This window comes from Bos indicus, chromosome 14, assembly GCF_029378745.1.
Source record: "Bos indicus isolate NIAB-ARS_2022 breed Sahiwal x Tharparkar chromosome 14, NIAB-ARS_B.indTharparkar_mat_pri_1.0, whole genome shotgun sequence".
NCBI lineage: Eukaryota > Metazoa > Chordata > Mammalia > Artiodactyla > Bovidae > Bos > Bos indicus.
In genome coordinates this window covers 20,477,996-20,491,542 of record NC_091773.1, presented here as the reverse complement: position 1 = coordinate 20,491,542, position 13,547 = coordinate 20,477,996, and positions in this window count along the sequence as shown.

The window sequence follows — 13,547 nt, the reverse complement described above, 5'->3', positions numbered from 1 at the left end:
GGTTTTCAGGTGCAACACCAGCTCTGATCCAACCAGCCAATGTCAGACTGAGCATTCAAGTTCCATTCTCGTATTCTCTAGCTTTTTCTTCTAATTAGCGTTCATCATTTTCCTCAGTTCTTTTTTACTTTTTTTTTTCAAATAATTTATTTTTTTTATTTTATTTTATTTTTAAACTTTACATAATTGTATTAGTTTTGCCAAATATCAAAATGAATCCACCACAGGTATACATGTGTTCCCCATCCTGAACCCTCCTCCCTCCTCCCTCCCCATACCTGCAAAGGATCTTAGTTGGGACATGAAGTTTCTAGTTCCTCAACCAGGGATCAAACCTGGGCCCCTTACATTGGGAGCACTGAGTTCTAGCCACTGGACCACCAGGGAGGTCCCCCTACTCAGTTGTTTTTCATAAATTTCATTCACAACTTAGCATGATTATGCCATTTTTATTTAGTCCAAATACTCCCAGTGCTTCTCTGGATGACCTAGGTGTGAAGTAAGTTCCTTAAATGTAGGAGTCATCATTAAGTCAGTCTGTCCATTGCAAAGGTGAGAGGTCAATAAAGGAGATACAAGAAATCCTGTGACTTCATAAAGGTCCTTGATGAAAAGGGACTCATGAATGAATGTGACGCATAAGAACAGCACTATGATTTATTTTCACTGCCAGTAAGCTTACTTTTTCCCTTGGATACTCAGAGATCATGACTTTTGTGGGATCCTGGTTTTTTTTACAAGGCTGATGACCTGGTGCTGGTTATTCCTCTTTAGTGATGACAACAAGAACAACCAGAAAACCAGCATGATCAAGTCTCTGCCAGGACCTTCTCAGTCTCTGTGTGTGTTCCCTTATTTGACCTGTGAGCTCACCTGGACAGAGAGGAAACAGGTGTGTGGGGTCCAGGGTGAGGGACTGCTACATCCCACATCTGGAGTAAGTAGAGCAGGCATGGGGCCAGGGGGCAAGTCACCAGGGGCTATATGCAGAAACCCCAGGCACCCCAGTGATGGTGAGACCTGATTTAGTTCCATACCCTGGTAGGCTGCAGTCCAATGGGGTCGCCAAGAGTCTGACACAACTGAGCGACTTCACTTTCACTTTTCACTTTCATGCATTGGAGAAGGAAATGGCAACCCACTCCAGTGTTCTTGCCTGGAAAATCCCAGGGACAGCGGAGCCTGGTGGACTGCCGTCTATGGGGTCGCATAGAGTCGGACACGACTGAAGCGACTTAGCAGCAGCAGCACATTATGCATTCCTGGCTTCATTTTCTCAATAAAAAAATATAACATCTTTATTATGTTCCCTTTGATATTTTATTAACAAGAGCTTGTATGCACCAGGACCCAGGAGAAAGGAGAAGTGACCCCACAAGAGACTGACCCAGACTTGCCCATGAGTGTCCAGGAGTCTCCAGTGGAGGCTTAGGTCAGCAGTGGCTTGCTGCAGGGTCAGGGGCACTGAGTGAAGCAGTGCGTGCATGGGACCTTTTGAAGGAGGTCGCCATTATCTTCATTACCTCCACCATAGTTTGGCCTCAAGTCAAACAACAGAGAGAGAACACAGCTCTGCCCATCAACAGAAAATTGGATGAAGTATTTACTGAGCATGGCCCTGCCCATCAGAACAAGAACCAGTTTTCCCCTCAGTCACTCTCTCCCATCAGGAAGCTTCCCCTATGCCTCTTAACCTTATCCATCAGAAGGCAGACAGAATGAAAACCACAGTCACAGAAAACTAACCAAACAGATCACATGGACCACAGCCTTGTCTAACTCAATGAAAGTATGAACCATGCCTTGAAGGGACACCCAACACAGATAGGTCATGGTGGAGAGTTCTGACAAAATTTGGTCCACGGGAGAAGGGAATGGCAAATCACTTCATTATTCCTGCCTTGAGAACCCCATGAACAGTACGAAAAGGCAAAAAGATAGGATACTGAAAGATGAACTCCCCAGGTCAGTTGGTGCCCAATATGCTACTGAAGATCAGTGGAGAAATAACTCCAGAAAGAATGAAGAGATGGAGCCAAAGCAAAAACAACACCCAGTTGTGGATGTGACTGGTGATGGAGGTAAAGTCTGATGCTGTAAAGTGCAATATTGCATAGGAACCTGGAAAGTTAGGTCCATGATTGGAAGCTGGAAGTGGCAATTTGGAAGTGGTTAAACAGGAGATGGCAAGAGTGAACATTGACATTTTAGGAATCAGTGAACTAAAATGGACTGGAATGGGTGAATTTAACTCAGATGACCATTATATTTACTACTTGAGCAAGAAACCCTTAGAAGAAATGGAGTAGCCATCATAGTCAACAAAAGAGTCCAAAATGCAGTGCTTGGGTGCGGTCTCAAAAATGAAAGAATGATCTCTGTTCATTTCAAAGGCAAGCCATTCAATAACACAGTAATCCAAGTCTATGCCCCAACCAGTAATGCTGAAGAAGCTGAAGTTGAATGGTTCTATGAAGACCTACAAGACCTTCTAGAACTAGCACTGTACTTTTCATCACAGGAGACTAGAATGCAAAAGTGGGAAGTCAAAAGATATCTGGAGTAATAGGCAAATTTGGCCTTGGAGTACAGAATGAAGCAGGGCAAGGCTAGCAGACTTTTGCCAAGAGACTGTACTGGTCATAGCAAACACCCTCTTCCAACAACACAAGAGAAGACTCTACATATGGCCATCATCAGATGGTCAATACCAAAATCAGACTGATTATATTCTTTGCAGTCAAAGATAGAGAAGCTCTATACAGTCAGCAAAAACAAGACTGGGAGCTGACTGTGGCTCACATCATGAACTCCTTATTGCCAAATTCATACTTAAATTGAAGAAAGTAGGGAAAACCAGTAGGCAATTCAGGTATGACCTGAATCAAATCCCTTACGTTTATACAGTGACAAATAGATTTAAGGGATTAGATATCATAGACAGAGTGCCTGAAGACCTATGGACAAGGGTTTGTGACATTATACACCAGGCAGGCATCAAGACCATCGCCCAAAAAAAGAAATGGTAAAAATGCAAAATGACTGTCTGAGGAGGCCTTACAAATAGCTCAGAAAAGAAGAGAAGTGAAAGGCAAAGGAGAAAAGGAAAGATAACCCATTTGAATGCAGAGTTCCAAAGAATAGCAAGGAGAGATAGGAAGGTCGTCCTTAGTGAGCAATGCAAAGAAACAGAGGAAAACAATAGAAAGGGAAAGAATAGAGATCTCTTTATGAAAATTAGAGATACCAAGGGAACATTTCATGCAAAGATGGGCACAGAAAGGACAGAAATGACAAGGACCTAACAGAAGCAGAAGATCTTAAGAAGAGGTGGCAAGAATACACAGAAGAACTATATAGAAAAGACCTTAATGTCCCAGATAACCACGATGGTGTGATCACTCACCTAGAGTCAGACACTCTGGAATAAGAAGTCAAGTGGGCCTTACAAAGCATCAATACGAACAAAGCTAGTGGAAGTGATGGAATTCCAGTTAAGCTATTTCAAATCCTTAAAGATAATGCTGTAAAAGTGCTGCACTCAATATGCCAGCAAATTTGGAAAACTCAGCAGTGACCACAGAACTGGAAAAGGGAAGTTTTCATTCCAATCCCAAAGAAAAACAATGCCAAAGAATGTTCAAACTACTGCACAATTGCACTCTTCTCACATGGTAGCAAAATAATGCTCAAAGTTCTGCAAGCCAGGCTTCAACAGTACTTGAACCATAAACTTCTAGATGTTCAAGCTGGTTTTAGAAAAGGCAGATGAACCAGAGGTCAAATTGCCAGCATCCATTGGATCATATAAAAGGCAAGAGAGTTCCAGAAAAAAATTTTACTTCTGCTTCATTGACTACCAAAGTCTTTGTCTGTGTGGATCACAACAAACTGTGGAAAATTCTTAAAGAGATGGGAATACCAGACCACCTGACCTATCTCCTGAGAAATCTGTATGCAGGTCAAGAAGCAACAGTTAGAACTGGACATGAAACAACGGACTGGTTCCAAATTGGGAAAGGAGTATGTCAAGGCTGTATACTGTCACCCTGCTTATTTAACATATATGCACAGTACATCTTGCGAAATGCCGGGCTGGATGAAACACAAGCTGGAATCAAGATTGCCGGGAGAAAGATCAATAACCTCAGATATGCGGATGACACCACCCTTACGGCAGAAATCAAAGAACTAAAGAGCTTCTCGATGAAAGTGAAAGAGGAGAGTGAAAAAGTTGGCTTAAAACTCAACATTCAGAAAACTAAGATCATGGCATCCTGTCTCATCACTTCATGACAAATAGATGGGAAAACAATGGAAATGATGACAGACTTTATTTTCTTGGGCTCCACAATCACTGCAGATGGTGACTGCAGCCATGAAATTAAAAGACGCTTGCTCCTTGGAAGAAAAGCTATGACCAACCTAGACAGCATATTAAAAAGCAGAGACATTACTTTGCCTACAAAGCTCCGTCTAGTCAAAGCTATGGTTTTTCCAGTAATCATGAATGGATGTGAGAGTTGGACTATAAAGAAAGCTGAGCACTGAAAAATTGATACTTTTAAAAAAAATTTTATTATTTTTAAACTTTACAATATTGTATTGGTTTTGCCAAATATTGAAATGAATCTGCCACAGGTATACATGTGTTCCCCATCCTGAACCCTCCTCCCTCCTCCCTCCCCATACCATCCCTCTGGGTCGTCCCAGTGCACCAGCCCCAAGCATCCAGTATCGTGCATCGAACCTGGACTGGCGACTCATTGTATAAACATGATATTATACATGTTTTGATGTCATTCTCCCAAATCTTCCCACCCTTCCCACCCTCTCCCTCTCCCACAGAGTCCATAAGACTGTTCTATACATCAGTGTCTCTTTAGCTGTCTCGTATACAGGGTTATTGTTACCATCTTTCTAAATTCCATATATATGCGTTAGTATACTGTATTGGTGTTTTTTCTTCTGGCTTACTTCACTCTGTATAATAGGCTCCAGTTTCACCCACCTCATTAGAACTGATTCAAATGTATTCTTTTTAATGGCTGAGTAATACTCCATTGTGTATATGTACCATAGCTTTCTTATCCATTCATCTGCTGATGGACATCTAGGTTGCTTCCATGTTCTGGCTATTATAAACAGTGCTGCTATGAACATTGGGATACATGTGTCTCTTTCCCTTCTGGTTTCCTCAGTGTGTATGCCCAGCAGTGGGCTTAAAAAAAAAAAAAAAAAGAATTGATACTTTTGAACTGTGTTGTTGGAGAAGACTTTTGAGAGTCACTTGGACTGCAAGGAGACCCAACCAGTCAATCTTAGTGGAAATCAGTCCTGAATATTCATTGGAAGGACTGATGCTAAAACTGAAACTCCAATACTTAGGCCACCTGATGTGAAGAACTGACTCATTTGAAAAGACCCTGATGCTGGGAAAGATTGAAGGCATGAGGAGAATGGGACGACAGGGGATGAGATGTTTGGATGGCATCACTGCCTTAATGGACATGAGTTTGAGCAACCTCTGGGAGTTGCTGATGGACAGGAAAGCCTAGCATGTTGCAGTCCATGGGGTTGCAGAGTCAGACACAATTAAGCAACTGAACTGTTGTTTTATTGAAAAAAATGATAGCCCCAAACTTATTGTTTAATAACAATCTCATTAAAATCATGTCTTAAATAACCACATACAGCAGTCTCAAATTTTAAAAGACATACTACATATGGGTTTTCATATGAAAAATATTTTCTATCAAATAAATTTTACTCTGTATTTAACATTATTTTACAATATTACTTTTTCTTTTACTGTATGCATTTTCTGAAAACAGTTTTAAATTTTTAATTCCATTTGATGTAAACTAACTCTGTGCAGCCTTGTTAGCTTCTTCATAGTTAAATGGTTCGCACTGGCTTTATTAAAGCAACCAGTATAGACAGGCTGTCTGTTTAAGTCTATACCAGGGGTCTTAGGATGTGTATATCAATGGTTTCTCTCCTGATCTGTGAAATAAAAACACATGAGACAGGGCTGGTGAATATATAACCTGGCAGAATAGAACATAATAAGCATCAGTGCTTTGAATCTATGATCCCACTTGTTATAAAGCCCAACTTATTTCAAAGAAAGAAAAAGGAAAGAAAGAAACCAGATAGGATGCCTCCTGCAAAGGTGGTGAGTGTCTTACAGTGTGTAATAAACGTTCCTTACTAGTTGACTCACTGGACAAGACCCTGATGCTGGGAGGGATTGGGGGCAGGAGGAGAAGGGGACAACAGAGGATGAGATGGCTGGATGGCATCACCAACTCGATGGACATGAGTTTGAGTGAACTCTGAGAGTTGGTGATGGACAGGGAGGCCTGGCGTGCTGTGATTCATGGGGTCGCAAAGAGTCGGACACTACTGAGTGACTGAACTGAACTGAACTGAACTGAAAGTTTCCGTAATTTTCAAGATGTGAAGGTATTTTTTGCTGTATTTGATTTGCTGTAACATTTGTCCACAAAAATTTACCTACTTTATTACTCAACACAAACTATCTTAACAGCCTGGTCTCACAATGCACCATTTACCAAAAAGACAGTATTATACAGTTGAGTTTGTAAAGAGTTATTTTTGTTAGCCTTTGCTTCAGAGAATACAGAGTTTCATTATGTATAATTAGTGAAGAGATAATTTTTGGTGAGTTCAGCGAAAAGGTCTATTTCTTGAATAAAAGCAGAGCTTTCTTGTAAAGCAACCTCACAGGAGGCTGGACATAACCTAGCTACCTTCTTCACTTCACTGATGAGGTGAGCAGGGCTGAGTTCACAGGGGCTGGGGTGAGTATTTGAATACCAAGTGTTTCAAATATGAGAACACTTCCTACTCTTAGCAATTAAGTTTCCTTTGGGAAGAGCCAGAGAGTGAGTTGGAACCAAGGCTTTCAGAGACAAAATGGGCAACCTACGCTTGGTTGGCTGCCCCAAAGGCAGAGGTCAGACTATCCTGGCCAATCCAAACATGTCTCAGAGGAAACGTGTTAAATCATTAAACAGAGGGGTCAAGAGAAATGTCACTTGACTCTGAACAGTCTTTTTTCACATGGATATGTGGTCACATGGGTATGTGGTCATGTGGATATGTGGTCGCATGGATATGTGGTCAAATTTAAATTAGTTGTTTCAGGTAGTAGGTCAAAATAGATCATGTATATTTCACATGGGTTTTTGCCTGAAACGTTGCTTAAAAGAGTAAAGATACATCCTGTATATAGATACTGTTATTGTTTAATTATTAACTTGTGTCCCACTCTTTGCAATCCCATGGACTGTAGACCACCAGGTTCCTCTGTCCATAGGATCCTCCCAGCAAGAATACTGGAGTGGGTTGCCATTTCCTTCTCCAGGGGATCTTCCCAACCTAGGGATAGAACCGGCGTCTCCTGCATTGGCAAGTGGATTCTTTACCACTGAGCCTCCTGGGAAGCTGAATCTAGATATATTTTCAAATAATTATTTCTTAGGATTATTCATAACTTTTACTTTCTAAAAGGAATTTGGAGTGATTTAGAAAATAGAGATGTAAGGATGATTATGAATCCTTTGGAAGCAAGTAAAATGTAAAAATCACAATCTCAGTTAATTTTTCTTAAATTGCATTTGCTGTGTTGATTACAACTGAATAAATCGAATACATTTTATTGAAAACATCTTCATTATCTGTCTTCTAAGGTATTAATTTTTTTTCTGCTGCATCCATTCTGCTGTGAAATCCATCCTTTGAGTCCCTCGTCATTACATTACATTTTAATTTATTATGTTAACCACAGCTATATGTAAGTTTGTTCTCAATATTTCTGACAACTGGGCCATAATGATTTTTTTTTTACATTTTATCCAACTTTTCTAGTTACTTTTAGTGGAATCACTTTGCTTCAAGTAATTCCAACAGAGCAAGAGACGTGTGTCCTTGCTCATCAGCATTCCAGAGAGCATCCTGGTTTTGATGAGACTCTTATGACAGTGTTATATGAGACTCTAATGTTCCCTCTAGAATTCAGATTCTGTGAAAAGCAAGTGTCTTCAGTTAATTTTAGATACTTTCAATACCTGAAGGATTCCAGATCAACAAACGTATCTTCTTCTCAACATTTTCATGCAATAAATCCTATATAAAACCCCACAATTTCTCTATCAGTTCAGTTCAGTTCAGTCACTTAGTCATGTCTGACTCTTTGCGACCCCATGGACTGAAGCATGCCAGGCCTCCCTGTCCATCACCAACTCCCGGAGCTTGCTCAAACTCATGTCCATCGAGACAATTTCTCTATACAGAAACTTTATTTTTCCCCCTTGAAATAAATCTCCGTGAGCAGACACTTCAACCGGAGAAGGCAATGGCACCCAACTCCAGTACTCTTGCCTGGAAAATCCCATGGACGGAGGAGCCTGGTAAGCTGCAGTCCATGGGGTCGCTAAGGTCGGACACGACTGAGCAACTTCACTTTCACTTTTCACTTTCATGCATTGGAGAAGGAATTGGCAACCTGCTCCAGTGTTCTTGCCTGGAAAATCCCAGGGACGGTGGAGCCTGATGGGCTGCCGTCTATGGGGTCGCACAGAGTTGGACACGACTGAAGCGACTTAGTAGCAGCAGCAGCAGCAGACATTTTAACACATGATGTGTGAATTCCACTTTTTTCATCCATCGGCGCACAGGCCCTATACTCTATAGCTTTCTTAAGTCTTGAATCAACACAAGATCATGTTGGATTTGTCAGATGTTTACAGGTTGGACTTTCTAGTCTAAAATCTTCCATGTGAAACAGCTTAGTATATTGTAAAACTGAAGTTGTGTCTCAGGCAAAATCTGTGAGATTATAACCAGAAGTAATAAGAAAAGCATGCTATGACACTGTCCTCGTGGTAAACTAAGGACCCTATTTTATTTCCACTTTGCTGGGCCTCCGAGGCTCCATTTCCCTCCTGCTTACATGTAATATCTTAATACTAACAGTCAGCATTTTGGCCTCCTGTTCTTCTGTGTTTCATACCTGCCAGCATGCTCGCTTTGATCCATCTGTGTGTACCTTCTCTCTTCCTTGAGCTGAGCTGCTGAGGGCAATGACATCAGCCCACAGGTAGACCTTCATTTTGATGGATTCTGCAGGTTTATGGGCTGTGATTTCAACTCCATCCTCAGCGCAGTTTGGAAAATCACTCCAGATTGTTTTTAAGAGCTTTTTTTTTTTTTTCCTTTGCAATAGTCTTTTCTTTTAAAGCAACTTACTTTTCTTATGAAAGAATTTATGATTCTACAGCAAAGGTTGTGATCTAAGAGAATCAATAGCAGTGCTAAATAGGTATTCCCAGGAGTCACAACTGGGCTGAAATGAGCTACAAATTGGGATAAATCTATGCAACTTGAGACCCTCCACTGAGTATTTGTGACCAGTACAGCAAATGGTCCTGGGGAAAAGCAAGGCAAGGACCTTACCTTGGACCTCACCTCTCAAGGGGAGTCCTGGTCGTTGCCTGGGTTCTTGGCCATTTAGCATTGCTGGCTTCAGGAGATCTTGGATGTTTACACAAATATTAGTGTGCATTTTATTCTGTTTTTTCAGTTATTGTTGGCAAGAGGGTAGGGGCTCCACAAGCTTCTTCTTCCCAGCCCATTCAAAGCCCCTGGTGTACGTACGTGAGAGGAAAGTCAACTGCAGTGTGGACTGACGATGTCACATGTAGTTCACACTTCAGGTGAGAGTGTTTACACATAACCCCATCCACCTTCCCTTGACACCCTTCTCTGTTTCCTGGTAGAAGAGCATGGATTCCAGTGACAATAAATGAGTACTAAATTTATTTTATTTCCCAACCTCGTAAGTCAAAGAATGAGAGTAAAATTATCAACACCACCTCTAACAATAAGATTAGCTTAAAGAATTATTATTACTACTATTATCATGATTATTATGCAGTTCTAATCTTTTAGCACTGATCACACTAGGATTATGGGCTTCCCAAGTGTCTCAGTGGTAAAGAATCTACCTGCCAATGCCAGAGACACAGGAGACACAGGTTCAATCACTGGGTCTAGAAGATCCCCTGGAGAAAGAAATGGCAACCCGTCCCAATATTCTTGCCTGGGAAATCCCACGGACAGAGGAGTTTTGGTGGGCCGCAGTCCATGGGGTCGCAAAGAATCGGACACCACTTAGTGACTAAGAACACACGCACGCACACACACGGATTATGCAGCCATTCTGGATAAGCTGAATTCAAAGTTGGTGAGTGATTTAACAACCCCATCTGCTGCAGCAGGAATTAGAATATATTCAAAGAAACAGAATCTTCAATAAATCACTTGAGAACAATTGAATTCTGTATATGTAGAACTACCTTGAAAAGGGTTAATGTATCATATACAAACACATTAAATATAGTAAGCATACTCTACACACAAAAACATGCATTGAAGACACATTAATAAGACAAAACAGTGACACAAACACTTCAAACTAATCATAAACCTCTCTTACAGCATTTCAAGTTAATTAGAAGCAATCAAATAAAAATAAGTTGAGAATTGGACAAGTGTTGTGAAGAGGCAGTTCAAAGAGAATGGATCTCAAATGACTGATACAATAGTAAAAAGTTGCTCAATTCATTAGACACAAGAATATTAGACATTAAAAATGTAATGAGCTAACATTTTCTATTGTTGACATAAATCAACCCCCTACAATATTGTGTTGGTGATGGAGTAGATGGAGAAAATGTGTGTTTCTGCCTGTAATGTAAGTTGGAACATCACTGTGAAGGATAATTTGGAAGAAGGGTAAAACTGAAACTAGACATATCCTATAAACTCACAGCTACAATCCTAACCTTAGATCCACCCTGGAGAGGAATGAGGGTGCACAGGATTCTAGAGGCTATTTGTTGGAGCAAACAAACAAAAAGTAAGTGATTGACTAGTAAAGAGTTGGCAAATGGATAAATAAAGCATGGTACATTGATACACTGGAACATTAAATGTGTTGTAGAGAAAAACAAGCCACATGCACGCACACACACACACATACATACACACACACACACACACACACACACACCTCTGTTTTCTGAGGAAAAATAAACAGCATAAGAGTTTAGCTAAAGGCATAATTGATTGACATTTTTTGTTTGGTTTGTTGGACCTTATTTTGCATCCATCAATTAGTCAAAAAAGTATTTTACTGTGTGTGTGCCAAGTCACTTCAGTCATATCTGACTCTTTGTGACCCAATGGACTGTAGCTCACCAGGCTCCTCTGTCCTTGGGATTCTCCAGACAAGACTACTGGAGTGAATTGCCATGCCCCCTCTCAGACAATCTTCCATACCCAGGGACTGAACCTGTGCCTCTTATGTCTCCTGCATTGGCAGGCATGTTCTTTACTACTAGTACCTGCGAAGTCCATTGTACTGTATGCCTTTTAAAATAGAATATAAATATATGGTTTTGGTAGTAAAATGTAAATAAATATAGTGTCTCTCCATTAGTTCCATTATCTCTGCTCAAAGTAAAATTTTTATATATATAAGGCAAGGACAGTTTCCTAAAGAAAAAAAAATATTTCTTAGAAAATATCTTTAAACTCATCCCTGATGGATGACAAGACTATATCACATGGGAAGATGGCAGATATGTGTTGGCTGCAGTGTAAATATGAGGGGCTGGCTTCAGGAGGGTTCAGTGGATACCAAAGACCAGAAGCAACATGTGCATCCACACAGTGTGGAAACACCAAGTGACTTGAGGCTGAAAGAACCAGAGCAAAGCCACACACCTGCTGCGACCATATATCTGCAGCCGGGAAACGTAGCTGGAAGGACTGAGAGCCCTCATGTATGTGGCAAACACTGGCCACGTCTGAAAACACACAACAAAGAGAAATGAACTCTGACAAGGGCCGGGTAGCTTTCACAGAGAGACGGAGAAGAGTGAGGAGAATACAAGGTGCAGGACCAGCTGCAGCCCGGGGTCCAGGCTGAAAGAAGTACGTCTGGAAAGATCTGTCAGTGACGCAAGCCCAGGTCCCAGTAAGTAAAGCCAGTCTTTGCCAGGAAAGTAAGACAAACACATTTCTGCACTGACTGTGCTTGTGTTCTCGTGGGAGAGGAAGATGGAGTCAAGCAAGCAGGTTAATACACGTATCAGTGAGTCATCTTAAATGGTAGCAGCCTGGGCATCCTTGGAGAACTCCTTTAGATACCTCTGAGATGACACAACAGCATCTGAATTGAAAACGGGGCCATACATGCAACAAGATAAGAGACTCCAGCTTCCCAGGAAGAAAGACAACTGGGTGCGAAGGGAAAAGGGCCGTGGGGACCTGAGAGACGTGGGGGAGAAGGGTCATGGGTCACATCGCAGGGGGCCCTGGCCCCCAGGAGCTGCACCTCATGAGGCAGAAAGAGCAGGACGTCCCCCATGGGGCAGAGCAATCCTGAGACCTCCGGGAGACACCCAGACATGGTCTCAGAGACCTAACCATTCACAACACAGTTGGCACTCTCCAAACTTATTTTTTAATTGACATCGACATTACTTATACCTGGAACTTTGTTATGACCATTTCACAGGGACTCATGGCAAAAGAGATCATTTTAAATATTTAAACATTTTAAAATTTTTCTTTTATACTGGAGTATAGTTGATTTACAATCTTACATTAGTTTCAGATATGCAGTCAAGTGAATCAGTTCTAGGTATACGTGTATCCTTTTTCAGATTCTTTTTCCTCTTAGGTTATTATAGAATATTGAATAGAGTTCCCTGTGCTAACCAGCAGTAGTCCTTTATTACCTGGGGGCAGGGGGTGGGTGAGCTCCCTGACTGGTGACAGCTTCCTCATCCTCAGAGACCCGGCCAGACATTTCCGTTGTGGGGTCACAGGTAATGCCAGGTCATCCTCTAGAGACAGACGCTTCTCTTCCCCGGCTGGCACTCTTAACACCACCTCCCCACTGTGATGGTGACTGGGCTGCTGTTTTTTATCATAGTCCACAATTCCAGCTACACATAATCTATCCTACTCTAAAGATATATTTACAATTTTTCAAGGAAAATAAAAAGTAAGCGGTTTAACTTCTACAGGGACACTTTTCAGCACCTCGAGTTGTTTACAATTGCACTTACCTTCTAGTCATAATTATCAGAGTGGTGTGTACACAGCCATCATAAATAATAAATGGACAGGGGGATAATGGGTACCCTTTGGAAACTGTAAGTGATATACTTTCAGAGGCATAAGTTTATTTTATAACAGCTTTTTAGATCAATGCAATGAATACACAATACTAGAATGTCAAATATTTATCACAGTTGCTCTCACTGTTTTTTCACGTGACCCACCACATCCAGGACAATGCTGGGCTGACTGTGTCGGGACATGGAGTGGTGGAGTGAGTCCTGTGTACTGAATGAGATAACAGCAATTAGACGTAAAGACACACAGACGCAGGACAGTAAACAATGGTGGGGAAAAAAACATTACATTCTGACTTGGCAGTGGCT